Source organism: Columba livia, chromosome 11, assembly GCF_036013475.1.
Source record: "Columba livia isolate bColLiv1 breed racing homer chromosome 11, bColLiv1.pat.W.v2, whole genome shotgun sequence".
Classification (NCBI taxonomy): Eukaryota; Metazoa; Chordata; class Aves; order Columbiformes; family Columbidae; genus Columba; species Columba livia.
In genome coordinates this window covers 18,659,400-18,680,052 of record NC_088612.1, presented here as the reverse complement: position 1 = coordinate 18,680,052, position 20,653 = coordinate 18,659,400, and the positions used below count along the sequence as shown (strand labels likewise).

The following is a 20,653-nucleotide window of genomic DNA, read 5'->3' as shown; positions in this document are numbered from 1 at the left end:
AGCAGAACTCAGCAAGGTCAAGACATGTACAATTATTTTTAAAATATGGAATAGAAACACTCTGCCTGGACAGAAACCAATCGTCACTTGACATTGCTAAAAAACTTATTCTGTAGATATGGCAATGCTATAAATATCTAACATTGCTATATTCTGTTCTCTTGTAAACTTTGTCAAGTTTGTACCAAATAGGTTACTGAAGAAGCTTAACATGATAGATCTTATTTTAATGTTGGCTCTTTTTTTTCTTAATTATACTTCAAAGTGTACATAAAGTAAATATTTAAGCAAACTTTCCTATATTGGAAGAAAGATAATTTTTCCCCATTAAATGATCAAACAAAAATAATCAGCTTTACCAGAAATAATTGCCGTTTAGTACTAGAACAGGTAGCTGTCTGTGCTGGCCCATTTCAAAAGGCATTTGTACTGACTGTATGAGCAGACAGTTCTGTTTTTCATGGGACCTCAAAAGGCTTCTCTAGCTCTTTAAGTGTCCTGTGCCTACCCAAATATCTGAAATGGCAGTTCCCTGTGACACGGGGCTGGAACAGCACGGTCCCCACCCAAAGGCTGTCCACTGGGGCTGGCTCCCAGATACGCAATTTGGTTTACTTTGTGTACACAACCAAGTACAACTAACATAGCCTGTGACACAAAGAAACAAACCAACGTGATTCACTTCAGAATTTAAATCCTGGTTTTTAAAAGAAATAAATCATCCTGGAGATGGTGATTTTTAGCAGTGAAGATCTGGATTCTATGTGTGCTGTTAAAAGGGCTTAAAATTTAAATATAGTGCAGTGTGGGTGAGATTACAACAAAGACAAACATGCATACACAGGCCAAGTACAGAATAGGGTAACACCCCATTATGCTCAAAGAATCACTTGCATTTTTTTTCTGGGTTTACCACTGGTACCATTTATTGCTGAATTCAAAATATTCATATAATGTAGTATCTGCAAATTGCACCATAAAAATATAATATGCAGCAGTCAAAAATCTGATTTAAATTTGTATTTTATTGGAGCAAGCAGTGTTTTTTTAATTTACTTTCCTTTTTCCCAGAATGTGCCACAAAATTGTATAATATCCAATAGCTCTCATAACAGAAAATATAAATAGGATATATAACATAAATTTCAGACTAGCTCCTTTTCCAGATTCAATTAGGAGATGGGTCCTCAAACAAACAAAATAACTTGATGTTGCTACTGCATCTTATTGTCAGTATGCATCTCACTGTCTGTCTGGTGCTGCTACTGGTATAAGCTGAACTTCTTCAAGAGATGCTTAAATGCAATGATCCAGCAGAAAATTCCTTAGAGGAAGCTGACAGTTTTCTGTCGCATCAGTGTGTTGAGTGGATGTGCTGTGCACTTCAGCAGCTGTTTGGAGTAGGACTAACAGGTACATGTAATACAAACTGTTTATAAGCTGACTGCAAACAATCCAAGAGGATATATGTGTATAATTCTGGTTTTTAAGCTCTGATAATCACAATTTGGGTCTAAAGACCACTTTCAAAAGAGATGTTGCTGACACCATTCTTGGTTGTGGCTTTTTTTTTTTTTTTAGGATTGAAAAGTAAATCATTAGGAAGTCACGTATTTATATGTAAATGTTTTCTTCTGGGGTGTTTGTTGCACTCTGAACAGAAGTATGTATTGGTGTCCTAAAAAGAATAAATTTGACTCTGTATCTCATTAGAAAAGTAAGCTGATACATTGTAAAGAAAATGAAATGCTATAGCAGAAATCGTTGCTAAACTCGATTCTCACTCACTGAACTGATACTAAAACACAAGAGATCATTTGGGCATCTACCTAACAAGTCTTCTTTTAAGACTCAGCTGTAGCCTATTCTCACAAACCATCCAATTCTGTGAGTGGTCAAATGTTTACCTTGCATGCATCTTCAGAGTCTGTGAAAGATGACTTTGTGTATCAAGTTAGAGTATTTTAATCTGAAATTTAAAATATAGACTATTTTGCTCTGTGCTAGCTTTTTGAAAAACTTCAGATCAGTTCTACCCTTTTCCCCACAACCTTGTCATCTCAAAATTGTATTAATGATAACACTACATTGTTTGAAAGATTGCAGTTTATACATTAACATTAGGATACGTGTGTATACTGATATACACGGATATTATTTCAGCCTCTTCAGTTACTTGAAAGTCCTGTGCATGTTTATTTTTGTAGTCTGAACGCATTAACAAAGGCTTCAGTTTAGGAAAGGACTGAAATAACATGTTTAGAGTTAGCTGTAGCCTGAATCACTAAGTTAAAGCATGTTCAAGTACTTTGCCAAATGAAGCATGAACTTTGTGTGCATGTGTGTCACACTGAATGCTGCAAATGTCATGGAAATGCTGGTCTACTATTCTGTAGCAGAGAAAGCACAGATTGAGACACACAGTTCATACACTGTCACACTTCTTTGGGCACTAAAACACTAAGGGAAAGAATACTGTGTTGTTTGGTTTTTCTTTTTTTTGAGGGGAGGGCAGGGAAAGAACTGTTATTGGATTTCTGGGCAAACTGAGGACTCAGACACAAAACTGCAATGGGTTCAGCTCTTTAGCAAAAATATGTGCTAATATCTGGCCATATTGGAGGCTGGCTGGAACAAGTCTTTTGAACTCATCAGATTTGTCTTCAAATGAACCTGTGTGTCTCACTCCCTATAAACTTAAAACAGAACCCTTACTGCCACTTATTTTTGTGTACTTTTAATGGCTAACTACCTTAAGCATCCATGAGATGCAGTATCCCCAAAAGATGATAACTGGAAGTCTTAATGAGTACAGGCAGATAAAAAGAAAGCACTGCATAATGATTTGGGGTTTGTTTTATGGTTCTTTGCTATCCAAACATTCTTAAAATTAATCTCAGTATAAACTCTCCTTCAAATTAAAGCAGATCAGTTCAGTCACATGGCTATTTCAAATATACCTTGTTTGTTCATTTAGATTAAGTTGCACCTTACAGCTGTCTTCAAGAGTGGGATTTTTACTGCACTATGTATTCTTTTTTAAAATCCAAAAGAAGTAAAATCTCTTCCCCAATACTGAGCTCAAATATTTGCATTGTGAAAAAAAAAGAATTTAAAATTGCACTATCTGCTTAGTAGGCTAATTAAACATAAATTTCCTCCTGATATGTGTCCTTGATATCTATCAAGCAGTTAGTAGCCTATGCCTTTTATTTTCTTCAAGACCCAGAAACCGTCCTGAAGTGTTGTTAAAAGGAGTCTGTTTATTTCTTACCTAGGTGATAACTTCCAGTACTCTTACCATATGAAGCTCATAACCGATTTTAACACAGAAAATCATCAGGCATCAGAAAATATCCATCAAGCTGCCTGGAACAAACAGGGATCTCAATAAGGAAGAATTCAAGGTGAGATATTACAACAAATTTGTCCTAAGTATAACATATTACTCAAATTTACACACTGAGTTTCTTTTAAGATGGGATAGCCACAATGTAAAGGAACTCTAACAAAAGACAGAAGTAAAGGCAGATGCTCAATAGCTTAAAAATCTCAACAGACTTGTAATTAACAGGTCAGGTACCTTTTTTTGAATACAGTTGTTCAAAATTATTTTCATTACTGTGTTCTGAAATGACAACAAGTGACCGAGTCCTCTTGTCTTAGGACTGCCTACAGCAAAAAAATAGGTTTACATTTTGATTTTATCCACTGAAGTATGTCTAGGATTAATTATATACTAAAACAGCTGGTAAAATGTTATCATGACATTGAAATCACAATGTGAGACATTACAGTAAATTTAAGGGAAAACCTTCCATTCCTAAAATTTCCTAAGTAGTTTGCCACCAACTGCACATTCCCATTGAAATCCCAGTTCTTCTGTATGAGATTCATACAGAAGTTGGCAAAGCTACATTTCAGTTGAGGCTTCTGTCAAATGTGTCTGCTTGTAGTCATACTACATATTTGTAATTTTGAGATAGAGATTCCAGTCTTGAGCTTCTGCCTGCTTCTGTGTGTGTGAATAATACATTTTAGAACACACTTGCATTAAAAAACCCCAGCACTCTCAAGGCTGGAAAGAAAACCTGCAACACTATTCTTTCATTCTGTGGGTTTACTGATTTCATCTATGGCACATTTGATGCCAAGTTTCATCTCTAAAGTGCCTAAGAAATCAACTGAAATTCAACAGAACTTAAAGGTTCTTATTGTGTGATTAATTTTTATTCATCTCTCAGTGGTAGATGAAGTAGATAGCTGACATGAGAATGTCAGCTCTCCAATGTCAGTAATCTCAGACCCAAAAATCAGAACTCAAAAAATCCATATTACAAACTGCCGTACAAGGAGACAGTTTAGCACATGGACATTTTATAAAATAGACCAATATCACTTAAATAATTGTGAAATACTAAAAAAATATATATCATTTACTGTTACTTAGTCGTGATCAGGAAGCCAATGTAAATAGTCTCCATAACGGTGATTTTGATTTTTTTAATCTAAACATCATCCAGACAGTAATAACTGATTGCTGCCAATGCCAGCTATTGCATAGCAGCTCAGCGTAGGAAAGAGAACTGTTAAAACTTGAATTACAATCTCTTTTTTACTTATTTTTTTTATTTTGTCCATTTAAAGCATGTGCTTGACCTTGAGGATTTTTTTATTTCCTTGTTTTCTGCGTTTAATTTTCTATTGAGTTAATTTGTCCTACTTAAGCGGCGGCTTACCACAGCAAATGAGTATTCTTAACTCTGCTGGTGTAATCTTTCTCAGACATGCACAGGACAATCTGCTGAATCAACGTAATCTCTAATCTGCATCGTGTAATCTTGCAGCTGCTCTCTCCGTACGCAGTTATGTAATCCTGGTGTCTATAAAAACAGAACAAAACACATAAAGAACAGGCAAAACTTTAAGAAAAACGTTGTTAAAGCCCCGGCGCGCCTTACAGGGCGGCCGCCCCGACCGAAACCGGCCCCCGCCGCCCCCGGGCTGCAGCGGCCGCACACTCCGGGGTCCTCTCACCCCGCGGCCCCGCACACTGGGGTCCCCCCTGCCGGCCCTGTCTCGGGGGTCGGCGATCGCGACACGGCGGCTCCTGCCGTGCGTCCTCCCGTTGTGGGGGGCGGTGGCTGTGGCGGGCGCTCCGCCCCCCGGGGCCTCACCTTCCCCAGCCCGTAGTACTACAGCTCCCGCCCCGCGCCGCCGCCATTGGCCTGGCGGCGCCCACGTGATGCGGGGCGAGCACGCGCGCGCGCCCCCTTTAAACCGCCTCCCCCCCCTTCCCCTTCTGCTCACCGGCCTGAGCGACGGCCCGTTGTTTCCTAGGCGACCCGCGAGGGGAGGGCGGGCGCGCGCGCGCGCACGGGCTCGCGCGCAGGCAGTCCCCCTCCCCCGCGGGGCGCGCGCCGGACCGTTGGCGGAGCGGGGCTGCGCGGGTGCCGGCGCTGCGGGCAGCAGGTATGTGCCGTGCCCCGGCGCGGCCGTGCGCGGCGCTGGGGACCCCCCTCCGCCTCCCGGTGCCGCCGTACGCCCTGCCGCCGCGGCGGGCCGCCCCCGGGGGCGGGCAGAGCGGCCCGGCGGGGTCCCAGCGCCGCTCTGGCGGGGCCGCGCTGGCGGACGGGGCGCGGGGAGCCGCTCCGCGGTGGAGAAAGTTTGATAGCGGGCGCCGCCTTCCACCAACTTCCCGGCGGCGGGGCCGGGGCGGGGGGCGTTTTGGGGCGCCCAGCCGCGGGCCGGCCTGCGGCGGGGCCGGAGCACCCTTCCACCGGGTCAGCCGGGATGCGGACGGGGCGGCGCGGGCCGGGGGTGGGAGGGCTCCGGGCTGTGCCCGCCTGTGGTGCGGGGCCGCGGCCGCCTCGGCGCGCGCCGGGGAGGTGTTGCTCCCTCAGGAGGGGCGCCTGGGGGGTCGCCGGGCGCCCCCCGCCCCGCGGTCACCCGCCGCAGCCAGACCCCCACGGATCCTGCGCTTCAGGACGGGCGCGGGCTGCCAACTTCTGGCGTGCGGTTCTGGAATACAAATAACCCCGATAATACCTTAGCGTGAAAGTCGCCTTTATTCTTTGTGTGAAATCCCACCTGACGTGTAATACCTCTGCGAGACGGCCGCTTGAACGATTTCTTCATTGAGAGTGCTATAAGTCTATAAGATGCTGCAGCTCTTGTTGGAAACCTTCTGTACTAGACTAGCATCATTGCTTGCCACAATGAGAAAAGGAACAGTAGTGTCTTTTTGGAAGTTGAAATCCTTTTAGGCTGCTCTTAACCAGGGAATTTTTGGTTTGCCTTTTGTAAAAATGTGAGAAACTTAATAGGCCTTTTTTTGATATATCTATAGAAGTGAAATCTGTAACCTGTGAGGATTTGTGTGCTATAAGAGGATAGCATATTACGGTGACTTTACTTAAGGAAAATAGTACATGAACATGTATGGTTTCAAAGTTTGTTAGTATTATGAAGTTAGGAAAATGATCTGCTAAATGTGTCTCGAGCAGAATATCATTGTTCTTCTAGGTGGGTTTGAGAACAAACCAACCTACAAGCTCTGTATTAAATGGGGCATGCACCTGCACCTGATACCATTGTAACAGCTGCAAAAGATTGTATAGGTAAAAGAAGTAAAGTGGGTAATGATGTAGGGATATTTACAGCTGTGAATGCAATCGGCAGAAAAGCCTCATTTGTCTGAACACAGGGCACCTGTCACGTAATAGGAATATTGAGTCAGAAATTGCTGGGTTTTGATGCGTCAGTCGGGATTCCTATGTGTTTTGCAAGTCTTAATACTGAATTTGCATAAATGAAGAATGGTAATCTACCTATCTATTTTTAATGTGCTGTAAAACATTATTTCCCCAATATGGATCGAGTGAGATGATACTCGGTGGTTTTCTGGTGGTTCTTGTAAAGATGCTGCAAGTTTCTGCAGGACACTTGTAAAAGGGTTGTTAGTAGCATGGTCATCTTAGAGGATTATAAATTAGACTGTACAATAGTAGCATGTAAGTGCTTTGCAACAAGGTATTGTGATTAACATTTTGCAACTATTATCTTGTATGGGAGAAGCTGTTACTTGATCTAGTGAACAGTATCTCTATTGTAAGGCAGTATACTCTGTGCAGAGAAGGAATACGTCTCATTTACAGAGGATACAGAGTAAGAAGCAAGCATGTACTGCTTCAAACGTGTTATGGTTCCTAAATGCTGTTAAAAGTATGCTTGCAGTCAGTGAAGTGACTGTATGAGTAAAGAGTCCACATTCCTGAAGCAATGCACATACATACTCGTTCCTGTCAATTTCTGAACAAAGTGGAGTTTTGCAGGTCTGTCCTGATGCTACCCATTGAATTGTAAAATTGGCTTGCCTTTGTTCAGTGCAAGGTGAGGTTTTTACCTGGAAGGTGAAAAGAGGTATAAGTTGTACAAAAAGTTAGGTGTGATTAGCAGGTAGTGACTATGCTGAAGAAAAAAGTAGGCAAAGACGACATGTAGCAAGAGTACGCAGCAGCTATTCCAGCTTCAGAACTAGAGCAGCAGGTGAGGTGGAGATCTTAATTCCAACCAGTTTATGAAAAGGTCAGTAGGAAAATTAAGATGTGAGCTATGTGTGCTTGCAGTGCAGGAGCTAGTGCAAGCCTGCTACTCAGCTGAAATATTTTCAGGTTGTGACTGACAGCATAAATGCAGAACATAATGCACAGTATAGTTGTTTTCCCTATCACTGTGTCTGTTCCCAAAGGTTAGTTTTGTGTATGCACGATTATAATTCTGAAAGTGCCTTATAAAAGATGCGTACAGCTAATTATACATCCCCTTTCCCAGCCCCAGGTACTCCTGTGCTCTTATTCCAACTTGGGTTCAGTGGTGACTTCCTGAAACCTGCCTACCTGGCAGCTTGATGTTTCGTCTCTTATGGTCTATACACTGCAGGTTCTGACTCTGCAGTAATATTGCATCACAGATTACTTTTAGCACAGAGGCACAGAACTAGCAAAACGTCAAGCACTATCAAGAGTGTGGTTTTGGTGTTATTACATGTGATTACATCTAAATTAGGAGAAACTGCATTGCCCTATGAAATCCTGATGTGACTAAAATTTACCTATAATATATCATCAGTATTCATGTAAATTAGTTGCATTATCTGCCAAGAGAACAACAGTTAACTGAAATGTGTTACGTGGTATAAAACTCTCCGTGAGCAACAACTAGGGTGTTGTGTTGGTGTAGTGGTACTCAACTCATCTGCTTCCTGGACAATGGGGTTACTTAACAAGGGAAAATACTTTGTCCTCATGGATACTGCAGAACCAATATTGACATAGGAGAGTGAGCTGGAGTCCCTTCTGCCTTGTGTGTTATCATCAAAAGTGGCAGCCAAGTGCTGTTTGCAGAATTTTCAGTGCTAGTTGGTATGTGAGAAGAAGACCGTTATTTGATTCCTCCTTTTCTTCTCCTCACTGGTTCTAGCCTGATACTGTGTGCTGTGGACACTCATTTGCCGTGCACTCATTAGGTTGAACAGTATGAAGGGCAAGTCTGGAATGTGCAGTGTTGGAAAATGGGGAGTTTGCAAAAAATTCTGAACTCTGAAAATGTTTTTAGGAGTATTTTTGTAGTGTAGGTGGACATGAGGATAGTTGGTGAAATTCCATCTTCAAGAGAAAAATGGGAAATACTGGTTTGTTGTCACTGTGGGATGAAACTTGACTGTTGTGAACTTTTTTTACTCTAGAGGGCCCTTTCCCAAGGCGAATAGAAAGCTTTTTTTCCACCAAATTCTTAGGTGGTACATTGGGGGCAGAGGCTAGGTGAAAGCTAGCAGTAGGTTTGCTTCAGTCTCTCTGTCATATTTCAGTCCCCCTATTTGCTGCGCTTAGGATTTGGCTTGACAAGAGTGATGTATTAGGGTTTAATTCTTAATTTAGTTATAAGGTCACAATGAGCTGTGTTACATCCATGTAATCCTGTTGAAATCGCTGGTTTTGCCTGAGTATAATAAAAGATAGGCCTTCTAGTAAACTCAAGTAGCAATGGGGGCTTTCTAATGATGCTTTTGTCATTAGCTAAGCATTATAACATGTAATGTTGGCTTATTTGTTGCTTTATTCAAAATCATAATACTTAAAGCATAAAGAGATTGTCCCTCTGGCTCCCTACCATTTTATCTTGTCTAAGGCTCAATGTTGCTTTGATATATTTCAACTGTAAAATTTTTCATCATGATCGCTATATATTTCATTGTGTCATGTAGAGCACCATGTGCACCTATAGTATTATACACAAAGCTAAATTTAAAAATATATGTTCAAATATTTTGGTTGCAATGTCAGACCTGTAAGTGGGAAAATGTCTAGTTTAAGGTTGTGTAAATGTAGCTCTGTGTTGTGAGTTTTGCTGTTCATTGAATGAGCCAACAAGTTACAGGAAAAATAGTATGTGATCTTAACAGTTAAAAAGAGGATCAGTGCAAATGGAGCTTAAGTTATAGGCTCTTTTAAATATGCTTCCTAATTTTCGATAGCTTAACTTTCAAACCAAATAACCACCTTGCAAATTAGTTCCTAACACACAACCTCTTAGTATTGTGGGGTTTTTTTAGTGACTTTTTTCTTTTTCTTTTTATGAAACAACATTTTATCAAGGTATAAACTTCCCTTGTTGACCTTAAGAAATCCCTAAGTGGGATTTGAGCCTTCAGTAGTGATTTCTAGTTGAGGTAATTACCTTGCTTGGTAAGGTTGTTATTTTGTGAATGAGGAAGGACCTTCAGAGTCTGTGCTTTATCTAGGGAAACAGTGGGTGAAATTTGACCTGTTTCATCCTCCTTCCTGCTGTCTGTCCTGCCACTCTGCTTTTTTGCTTCAGCAACCTGTCAGTGCTCCATAGCACACTGTCTGCCACTGTTCTGTCAGAGGGACAAGCTGCCCAGCCATTGTGTACATGGACTTCGTGTCCGTTTGATTTTCTTTTTTTGAGAGGTCACCAAATACTTGATTAAAAAAAGCAGGTAGGTGTAAGAAAACAGTTCGGTTTAACTTGAATGGATTGCTATAAGACAAAGAGCATCTCTGCTATTCCAGGCAACATCAAAGGCTGCCTGCAAATGAGGGAAGTGTCAGAGCTTCTCAAAGTTGCAAAAGTCTTTGTAGTGGAAAGTATTTCTTGTCTGATATTGAAGTGTGCCTACCAGCTTTTTCCACTAATAGAATATGAAAATTTAGGTATAAAGATAGCAAAATACAAATTTTATTGAAGTTGGCGAGACATTTGCTGTTGAATTATTTTAGTATTTTGCCTTAAATACTTTTGTTCAAGTGTATCAAATAATTCCTTGTAGAAAAGTACACTGTTTGGACTACCAGTCAATTTAGCCAATGGCACAAATTTTTTAAAAAGCTGTTCTCTAAAGTGAACTAAGGAGCTCCTGTCTCTAATAATTAAAGTTAACAAACATCCAGGTTGTAAACATGAGGCATGTGGTGTGTCTCAGCAAGCAGACCACAATTTTTCTCTATATATAATAGCTGCCTGGATTTTACAACCCACATCTAGTAAATAATTACATTCTTATCTAGATTGATAAAATTTGGCTGCTTTGAAAACATCTTTTTAACAGTAAAGTGAAAAATGTGTCAAGGTTCATATGTTAACTTGCACAAGTGTCTCAAACAAAAGCAACCTCAAAGGATTTTCTTGCACATGTTTACTGTTTTTCTACTTCCGTTACCAGCTGCCACCTCCAGAAATCTGAATGCTCCTTTTGTTTTTGTTTTGTTCTTTTTCTCCCCCCTGTTTGGTCTTAAGAAGAAGGACTTTCTGAGCAGTAGTGTAATTAAATAGATAAGTTTAACTTTGAAAGGTGTTATTTTTAGGACTAGCTCAAAAGGGCAGGTACCGCTTGGAGCCATTATAATATGACCAGCTCGTCTGCTCCAACTGAAAGAGCAATGCAAGACTTGGGTAGCATCAAGCTTTACTTAAAAGTTTTTGACACGTTATCTCTGGGCAAAAAGAAATTCAGAGGAGGCTGCAGAGTGGGTACAGCTTTTGAGCCTCTTGGCGCTGCCTTGGAAGAAGTGTCAGCTTCCAGAGGCTGACCCTATGGAGTGATGTCTTTTTTTCTCACCCTTTCCCTATATTAAGGAATAACACATACCTGTCTAGCAAGGATTATGCTGGAGACAACAGCTGTTCCCTAGCTGCCCCCTAATCATTGCCATTGCTTCCCTGCAGTTCAGATCCTAAGGTACAAGGCACAGAGAAGTTTGTGTATGGTTCTGTGTGCATGAATTAATGGGCATACTGCAGAGATATTTGTCTCCCCACACTCTTTCCTTTTTTTTTTTTCTGATTCATATTTGCTCACTTTTCTACCTTTCAGCAAAGGAGAGCATATGGCAGCGTGCTGTCCATCTGGCTGCCACTTACTGTGAAATTGTTATGCAGGGAAATTTGGCCCCATCTTGAATTTCTTATGTAGGTAAAACTGCTAATAAAATGACAGCTGAAGTGTTTATTCTGAACTGCAAATGGGAATTAAGCACAGAGAGTGAACACCAAGGGTGTTTTCTGAATATTTGTAATCTTCTTCTACCTTAAAAAGTACTTGTGCTGCTGTGCTAGTATTTAAAGCAAAAATGACCGGGATTCTCATTGTGGTGTAGACTGTTAAATTACAGTTAAAAGACACATCCTGTCCCAGGGGATTTGCAATCTAAATACATTTTAATGAGAACATTGTGAATGGTGATAGATGCTTAGGAAAACCTTAGTTATATAGGTAGTACTGTATATGTGTCATTAAAAATTCTGTTGACCTTTTGCATCCTAGCACAGCAGTCTCTTTAAATGCATGGCAGATACTAAATGCATTGGTCAGTAGTAGGTTAAGTGACTAAGTGTGACACTTTTAAGAATCTTTGTTAATTTAGGTCTTGCACATTGGAGTTTATTCAGATACTCCTGCTTATCTGTGTAGCAAGGATCAACACTGGTAAAGAGAAGTCTTATTGCCTCTGGCAGCATGAGCATTGTACATTTTTGTTGTCATCAGATTTCACATTGCTAACATTGAAATCTTAATAACTTTCTTGTAGTTATCTAAAGGAGTACCACTGGAAAAGCAATTAGGCTGTATATATAATATGCTGAGATCTTACCTGAAGATAAAAGTACCTCTGAAAGTAATTTTTAAATTTATGAAAGTTAGCTGTCATATATATAAAATACACTGTCTGCTTTGTCAGTCAACAGTTTGTTTCTCATATAGCCACATGGAAATTTCTGTAGTTTTGTAAACTGGAAGAGGTAGTAATAAAACCAGAGAGTCAGAAGCAAGTAATTTAGCTGAAACCATCTTTCTTCCTGCTTAGTTCAGGGATCCACACTTTTGATTGCTACGTGTGTATTTATTATGTAGGACAGTGCTGCAGTGCACTGTGAAATGGACGTGCTTGTGTGCTGGTGAGAGTAGTTTTGGCTTTGAGGAGGAGTGTGGCTAGAGTTTGTTCACTGCATTCTTTAAAGTGCTTATTTTATTTTGAATGGAAGTGCAGTCAAGTTTTTAACATAGCATTGGGATTTCTTTTTTTTTTTAAGAGTCAATTTTTTAAGACTGTAGATTGCTTTCTAGAAAGCTTTTGCCCTGTACTGAAGCAGGCAATGAGAAATAGGTTCATTGTAAGTTTTTCAAGAAAACCTGAGTCTGAGACTTGCTCTGAACTGTTTTTGAAGAGATATTCTGTGCAATAATAGATCTTCTCAGTATTTTAAAATGGCAATCTAACCCTCAGTACACAGCTGTGAAGCTAGGCTGACAGTGGGAACACTGAGTAGTTTTTGGGAGAAGGAAATATTCGTTGGTGGCCTATCTATTGGTGATCTATAGCTGGATGTCTGCAGTAGCAGTATCACTGAGGACATCCAGCTCTGCTGTCTGCACCTCAATGGTAGCGTCTGTTCAGTCACTGCTGAGCTGCGTGGAGATAATTCTTATGTGAAATGTTGAAAGACTCGTGGAATTCTTTTTTCAATTCAAAAGCAGAAAAAACAAACAAAACCCCAACCAACCAAAAAATAAAATCCACACAACAAAGGCACAGAAAAACCTACAGGTTTGCTTTTGGCCCCCAAATCAAAGAACTTCAGAGACTAGTTAGTGTGTAGTGGTTGTTTTTTTTTCAAATGCACGGAGTTGTGTGACTTGTACTGAAGTCTTTTGAAATGTTGTATTTAAATATTCAGGAGTTTGTTGAAGGATAAATCTGTGATGGATGTAACTGTGACACACTCAGGTTCATGGATATCTTTACAAAACTTGGCTCCCTGCTATTGTTTTCTAATGTGAAAATGAGGAAGAATTCCTTTAGTAGTCTGCTGCTTGTGAGACAGAAATAACTGATAAGGCAGTTTCTCCACAGTCTTAGAAGTCAGGATCAGGTCACTGTAGACTCTTGAGACTAACATTAGGAAAAGGTTAGATTTAGTTAAAGATACTAAAAAATCTCTAGTTTGAAGAAACCGACCATTTTCTTGCATCTATTATTCTGCTGTAGAAAAGGTAATTGTTGTGCAGGTAAAACATGATTCTGGCTAAGCAACAGACTGTAACAGTTATCCTGAAGTGCTGCTTTTAGGCTGGTACCCAGGCTTCCTATCCTGCCAGAAAGCAGAGGAGTTTTGATGTGTAAATGAAGGTATTCTTTGAAATGCTGGGAAGGCCTGGAGTGCCAGGCAAAGGATTCCCTCAAAAGCTGGAGGAATAGGAGCTTAGAGACTCTCGTAACCCTTTGAATATTGAGCTACATAGTGTCCAGTTGTAACGGTGTTTTTGTTGCCTATTTGTTTGTTTCTTTTATTACATTCTCTCTTCATTAAAAATGCTCATCAGTACAACTCCCTTGTACCCTTCTGAAATTTGGGAATTATGAAAAGAGACTCGGTCCCTTTTCGTTTAGTGAGTGAATGTTGCTCCCAATCTGAATGCACTGTTTCATTCTGAAGATTAGATTGACTCGTTGCTTTTGAAGAACTTCTTTCAGTCTGAGATGATTTCCCTTTTTTGGGGGGGAAGGGAAGGACTGCAGTCAAAGTAGCTGGTAACCTACCAAGGCCTGAATATGAAAGCGTTGGATGCAGTGAACTAGCAGACATAGACTAATTGGTTATTTCTTTGACACACTTGGAAATGCAGCCAGTTATTGGAGTGTCTAGGTGACTGGTGTCAGCTAGTATCAGGTTGATACTTGCTGGGTTAAGTGAAGTAAGTGTATCTAGTGAGAAATGATCCACGTCCCTATCTAAAAACACTGTTATTTATAACTGGCACTTTCACAGACGACATTGGTGGAGAGATTTAATAGACCGAGTGAACAGGTGAAGCAAGCTTTCTTCTGCTTCACACCTTTACATAAGGACTAAGGTACATTGGATAAATTGACTGGGAAGTGCAGACTTGCACAGTTCATTTTGTCAAGAGAGGGAGGACTTCATGCCCTAGTGTCTGTGTTTCACAAGCTTTAAAAATGACTTTAAAACATACTTTTTGTTGTTGGCTGTATAGGACATGAGCTTTCTCTGCAGGTGATGTCTAATGTAATGAAATACTTATCTTGATTATGATGCTATCATAAAGCAATGCAGAGTGCTTTTACCATAGAATGAAGATAGAAAAAGGGAAGGCCAGTTTTCAAAATATTAAATTATAAAATGGAGAATTTAGTATTAGAGGAAAAACAGGTAGTAGTGGTGGTACCTCCCTAGAAGAACATCTGATATTGGGGCTGTATACTAGTTTTGTTTAAAGAGTTTAACACAGCATATCAGCCTGAAACAGACTGTTTTTCTGTTATTTTCATTGGGTATATAAAGCATACTGCATGAACAGCATTTGGCAGGAGAGGAATGTAATATATCTGAAACCTTTAATTACATGCTATAGGCAGCTATGTCTAGGTCAGAATATACCATATGATCTAATAACATATTGTGGGCATTCAGACCTGGCACAGTAGCTTGATTATTCATTGAATAATTGGGCTTTGTTAAGCAGATAATGGCATTGTTTCCATTCAGAGCCCAGGTTTGAAGTATGTGATATAGAATATTTGCATTTTAAATCATCTGTTTTCCAGCTGATGTAAGAACTAAATAGAACAGTATTCCATAAAAGCTTTTACATCAGCAAAGACTGCCTATTCTGCTGTGCATGTCACACTTTTAGTTACTGTATGCTCCCAGCAGTTCTGAAAGTGTTTAAGAGATTTTTTTTGTTTGTTTATAGAATTTAATTTTGGGTGGGTGTTTGTCTGTGGCAACACTTAGGACAATGCATGCTGTTTAAACATAGACTGTATTAAAAACCAAAACAAACAAAAAAATGCCCTGAAGAATAAAACAGTTTAAAAGCTTCCCAAAGTGCTTGTGGGCAGAAAGGGAGGAAAAAAAAGAGAAGAAGAACAAGTGTATGATTAAGACATGCAAGTAAGAGTTACCAAGAGAAATGACATGTCTGTGTTACACGCTGTACCTTATTTTACTTATGTGTAGAAGAGAAAGTATTTTTACCTTATGAATAATTACACAGGCTTTTTAATGCTTTGAGATCCTAAGGTGGAATAGGAAATTATTGACTGCAGTGTCAATAGCTGATAATTTTTGCAGGTATGTCAGAGTATGGTCTAAGGTAAGCTTGCATGTTCCTTTGGGTCCTCATGGAAGCTTGTGCTTGAAGGTAACTATCAGCTTGGTAAAATTACTTCAGTACTCTGCTTAGAAGGGCTGGGGAACAGGTGATCATGAAAGGACCATTTTACTCTAGATTTCATCCTGCTTTAGACAAGCATCTCATTTTCTGTCTCCCAAGCTGAAGTTAAAAAGAAAAACAATAGGGTGATAAAATGTCCTTAAAGGACAACAAAAGTGATCAAACTCACTCAAAGTAATAGTCTCATTGTAGCAAGTGCAGCATACACAGTTAATCAAAATGTGTGTTCTGTATCTGCGGCTGTCTAGCCTGCAGTACATCAGCCTGCCTTGCAGTAGAGAAGTTGTGTTTGCAGTGTGAGCCATATACCCATTTAGCTGTGATCAGCACTCTTTGCCTTCCCTAAGGAGATGGCAGTGATTGTAGCATTTATCATACATAAAGGAATCTGTCTGCTCTGTGTAGCTGCCAAAAGACGTGTGAAAAATACGGACAAAGAAGACAGTGACCATGATCTCTATAGCCCTTCAGACAACATCAAAACTCATGGAAATAGCTTCTTGACTTCTCAACCGAACCCCATCTTTAGCCACAGCAAAGTTGTGAGTTGGGATGATTTGGTAGCATGTCTGTAAAAGAATCTGCTAGCAGAGTGTTGTCTGAAATGCTGGTGTAGTGGGCAATGCATGAAGCTGTTGATCCGTGTTGCAAAGTCATGAAATTCTAGGTGGAAACAAATTCATGTTCGCTGCAGAAATTGATAGAATGCTGTGGCTTACATTAAAAATGGTTACTTGAGAATGAAGTGAAATGATGGGCAAGAGCCTGACTTGTTGGTGTTCAAAGAAAGAATCCAAATGCATACCAGTATTTCAGTAAGAGCAAGGAGTTTGTCTGGATTATTAAGGGTTGAAAGAAGCCCAGAAGGTAATGCATGTTCTGCTGCCACCAAGCAGCGCTGTGACTGGAGCAGAGATGTGAAACCAAGAGTAAAAGTTCTCCAGTTTAGGGAAGGAGAGATGGAACACACTGAAGTGGCAGAGCATTTTTCCAAGGAAAAACAATGAACACTTGAACTTTGCTTTAGTCCTCTGCTTTATAGCATGTAGCAAAGATGATCAGTGATTTTTCTGACTTGGCAAAATTAAGGCTGCTTTCTGGGAAATGCAACAAAACAGCCTCAGAGACTATGTTGGGATGCTTACAGATTTGCACTCCTATGAGAAGTGTGTGCCTTTGCAAGGGAAGGAGAAAGGAAGGACTTGAAAGCCAAAAGATCAAAATAAAAAATGATGTATCAAGGTTTTGTACGTGACCTGTTTTTCACTTCTCTGCTATAGGCAATGAAGCTACATGGTACTTAATTTATAATTACTTTCCTTATATCAGTCTAAGCACTTTCTTCCTCTCACCCCCAAAGGACTGAACTAGAAGGATTCTTGTGATTTGAGCAAGGAAAGATATATGTAGCAACAGCTACTGATTTGACATGCTGGACCTAGCTGCTTCCCTTCTCGCCTATGATGGCGTTTGGTGTTAGTGGCAGTCAAGTTGCTAATTTGTAATTTAACATCCAAATGAAAAGATGGATGAAGATACAGGTACGTCCATGTCCAGGTATCCCCTATACAAGACACATGATAGTGTTGTATCCAAGCTTAGATTCTTGTCGTTTTTGAGATAGTTTTGTGTTTGTTTCAGTGCATGGATAAATGCGTGTTTAAATTAGTTCTCATCTCTTCCCCAAGGTATAGTTTTGCATTTTTATGATCGTGTATAACTGGAGTGTTGGAGGAAACCTTTCAAGCATGAGTATTTAATAAATTAAGATGGAGTAACATGGTTGCAATCCACTTGCCTACAAAATCCTACCAGGTTTTTCCTTAAATAAGCAAGTAAGATCTCTTGCTCTTCCCTGTATTTGCCCAAGTTTTGATACCAGTTCTACTGAAGAAGTGTTTTGGGTCATGTTAGGAAAAGAGCGTTTGCCCTGTGGAATTTTTGTTATTATCTAGAGTTTATGCATGTACATGTGGATCCTGTAATTTTCATGCTTTCAGAGCTCTTATTAAGGTCATACTACAGCAGAGGTTCAAGTTTGATTCATACTGTACACCAAGATGTCTCTGGGTCAGCTTCTCATCCTATTGATTTGCTGTGATATTTTTATTCTAACTGTAACAAAAGGAGAAAATGTTTAAGGAGATTTTTTTTTTTTTAAGAATTGTAGATGTACTTTTTATTTTTTGGACACAAACTGGTACAGCAAAGGGGAAAAAAATCAGTATAATGTGAACAACCATCTCTGTAAGTTGTCGATGGAGCCCAGTTTGAGAACATCTGGACTGTAAAATGCACCTCTTGAACTTTAATTGATCAGTTCCTTGGGCTGTCAGCCATGAAGTATATTTTTAGATACTTGCAGCAAATCTTATTGCATGTGATAGAATGCCAAATCCATAGTTTGTCAGCTGCTGTTTCTCATTAAGTAGGGAAAAAGGATTTTGGTTTGAGTTAAATAGTTAATTTGCTGCTGCATTGCAGGCTGCCGCTTGTCCAGCTATACCTGAGTTAGCTGTAAACTAGCCAGCCTGGCAACTAGTATCAAAGTCCAGCTGCACCAGTGCTAGCTCAGCATGAGCTGCTATAATCCATCTCTCTAATCCGAAGAGGGCAACTATTGGCCTGGACACAGAAAAACAATCTTTTCTTTCAATAAGACGTTTCCTCTAAAAGCAGAGAAGGGAAAGAAGTTTGTGTCTTTAATTTTTACGGCTCATGTTTTACTGTATTTTTTTACAAGAGAAGCATAGTAATTTAATGGGAAATGAATAGATTGATTCCTTACATGGGTGGAAGTTTGTGTGCTACATTTACGTATCACACTATAGCATGGGTGTTCCTTGGGCCTTCAAAATGGGCCATGCTCTTGTTGAAAACAGGAGAAATTAGTTCTGCCCTATAAAATGTGTGCTCTGCCTGCCATCTGCAGCGCTGCACAACTTAGTGGTAAAATGCGTTAAAAGTGTATAGCTGCCCGAACTGATCTAAACTCACTGATAGTCTTGGTCCTGTAGGAGTCAGAAGTGCTCTGCTCCTGGATGAGAGTGCACTGTGTTTTGGCCTGCCTATACTTGGCAGCTATTTTTCTAGCCTTTGGATGCTGCCTAACACTTCTCTCTGAGTATTCTCTGAAGTTGATTATGCTTGGTTTGCACACGTCCGTTTTGTGAATTGCAGGAGAGTGTTCCTTTATTACCAGTTGTTAAAGAAGCACAATGTGCATTTAAAAAAACAAACAAACAAACAAACAAAAACAACACAACAACAAAAAAAAAAAAAAAAAACAAAAACTTGAACAAGTTTTTGAAAAAATATTCCATTAACATCTTTGATTCAAGAAAGAAGTTTTCCTCTCCTGAAGCATTCCCTGTTTCTCATGCTATCCTTCAATTTTTTCCTAAAAGATCCTGTCTTCAGTATCTCAATATGATAGGTCTGTTAAACCAACCTATATTTATAAGCTATTTAGTATATACTTGTTCAAAACTGTTTGATCTTATTACAGTCACCATTGTCCCAAATTAGATTAAGTACTTTGGAGCAAGGTTTATGTCACTTTAAAAAACACCTTCTGAAGTACCTAATGTGTCTCTAAGTAGTACGTGAATAACAGTGGGCCAGCTTTTCTTGCCCTGAAAGACTGTTCATGTCTAGGACCTTAAAAATCATAGAATTCTGATTGTCATCTTGGTATCTTTCCTGTCTCAGTTTTGCAGTGAAGTTTGCAGTGGATGCCTTTGACAGCTCTCACTGAGAACAGATGCTTGATATCATCTGAAAGCTTTCTGTCCTGTGTTTTTTTGAATGTTGTAAACTCAACAGGTCAGGAACTGTCAATTGTCAATCTCATTTTTGAAATCAGTATGTTGAGAATAACAGTTTTAAGGACCAGTGTTTTGGACCTATGAAGATGATAACTAAATGAGCACAAGGTATTGCCTCTTTAAACTCCTTATTGGTCTTTGCAGCAAGCAGTTTGTCTCATTTCTCCTACTTGTTTTTACAGCCTCAAGTCCAATAAATCTCTGACCTGAGGCCAGTATAATCTCAATTTCTTGCAGATATTCTTATTTTATTGGAGAATTTGTACTGATTTTGCATTCTTTTGTCTTTCTGATTCAAGCAAGTCTTTAAAACTGAATTAATTTTCATTTTGGAAGATTTTATATGTGTATTAAAAAAACCCCAAACAAAACAAAACCAAAAAAATCCCAAACAACAAAACCAAAAACCTTCACTTACAATACTGGAGGCTTTTCTTCCTACTGCGAAATGGCATTTTTCACTGATTAGTGCCAGACCAAAAGTCAGAAACATGAGTTCTAATCGGGACTCTGGCACCTATTTGCCTTGTTGTCTTGGACTTTGGGTTAGTTAGAGAGTACATACTCATTACTTAAATTTTATTGAAAGTCCTAGTGAGTCTTTGGCTGGAGATTGATGAATTATGTAGCAGAAGGTGATTGAGTTGTAGGGGTTAATGCAATGTTGATATTAAAATATTTCTGAAAAATGTTGAATGGTTCTTCATGTTTTTAATCCAGAAGCTAATGCAGATATAGCTTCCTTGCTCTCATCTGTCATAAGACACATTTTACTGAGTTTCCTACTTCCTAGAAATGTTAGTGACTCTTTCTTGGTGAATTTTTTTTTTTTTTATTTTAGTGAAGGTGAATGGATAAATCTTAACAAAAGTCTCTGTTTGCAGATGTAGTAGACACAGTTTTATTTCAAGCAGGTGGCTGGTATCTGTTATGGGTTTAAGAGCAAGAATGCATATTATTTATAACTTAATATTTGTTTAGTGTTTCAGGGCTTGCAATGTAGTATGGATCTCTTGCATAACCACTGCTTGAAAAGCATCCTTTTATC

The 20,653-nt window shown here is 39.6% G+C and overlaps 2 protein-coding genes across 10 annotated transcripts in view; one reads left to right on the top strand and one right to left on the bottom strand.

Annotated features, from left to right (window-relative positions):
- NRG4 (neuregulin 4) overlaps window positions 1–20,653 on the bottom strand; it is a 50,460-nt gene that overhangs the window by 22,940 nt on the left and 6,867 nt on the right. For 4 of the 9 annotated variants that reach the window (XR_010475286.1, XR_010475285.1, XM_065076263.1 and 1 more), the window contains exons 1-3: window positions 5,038–5,170; window positions 4,740–4,883; window positions 3,275–3,369 (exon numbers count right to left, since the gene is read on the bottom strand). The gene's annotated coding sequence lies outside the window, so the exon portion shown is untranslated. The other 5 variants (XM_065076265.1, XM_065076268.1, XM_065076266.1 and 2 more) reach the window with 5 other exon arrangements.
- Window positions 5,289–20,653, top strand: part of TMEM266 (transmembrane protein 266) — an 85,888-nt gene continuing 70,523 nt past the window's right edge. Inside the window, exon 1 of the mRNA XM_065076223.1 lies at window positions 5,289–5,472. The gene's annotated coding sequence lies outside the window, so the exon portion shown is untranslated. The remainder of the gene's footprint in view (window positions 5,473–20,653) is intronic.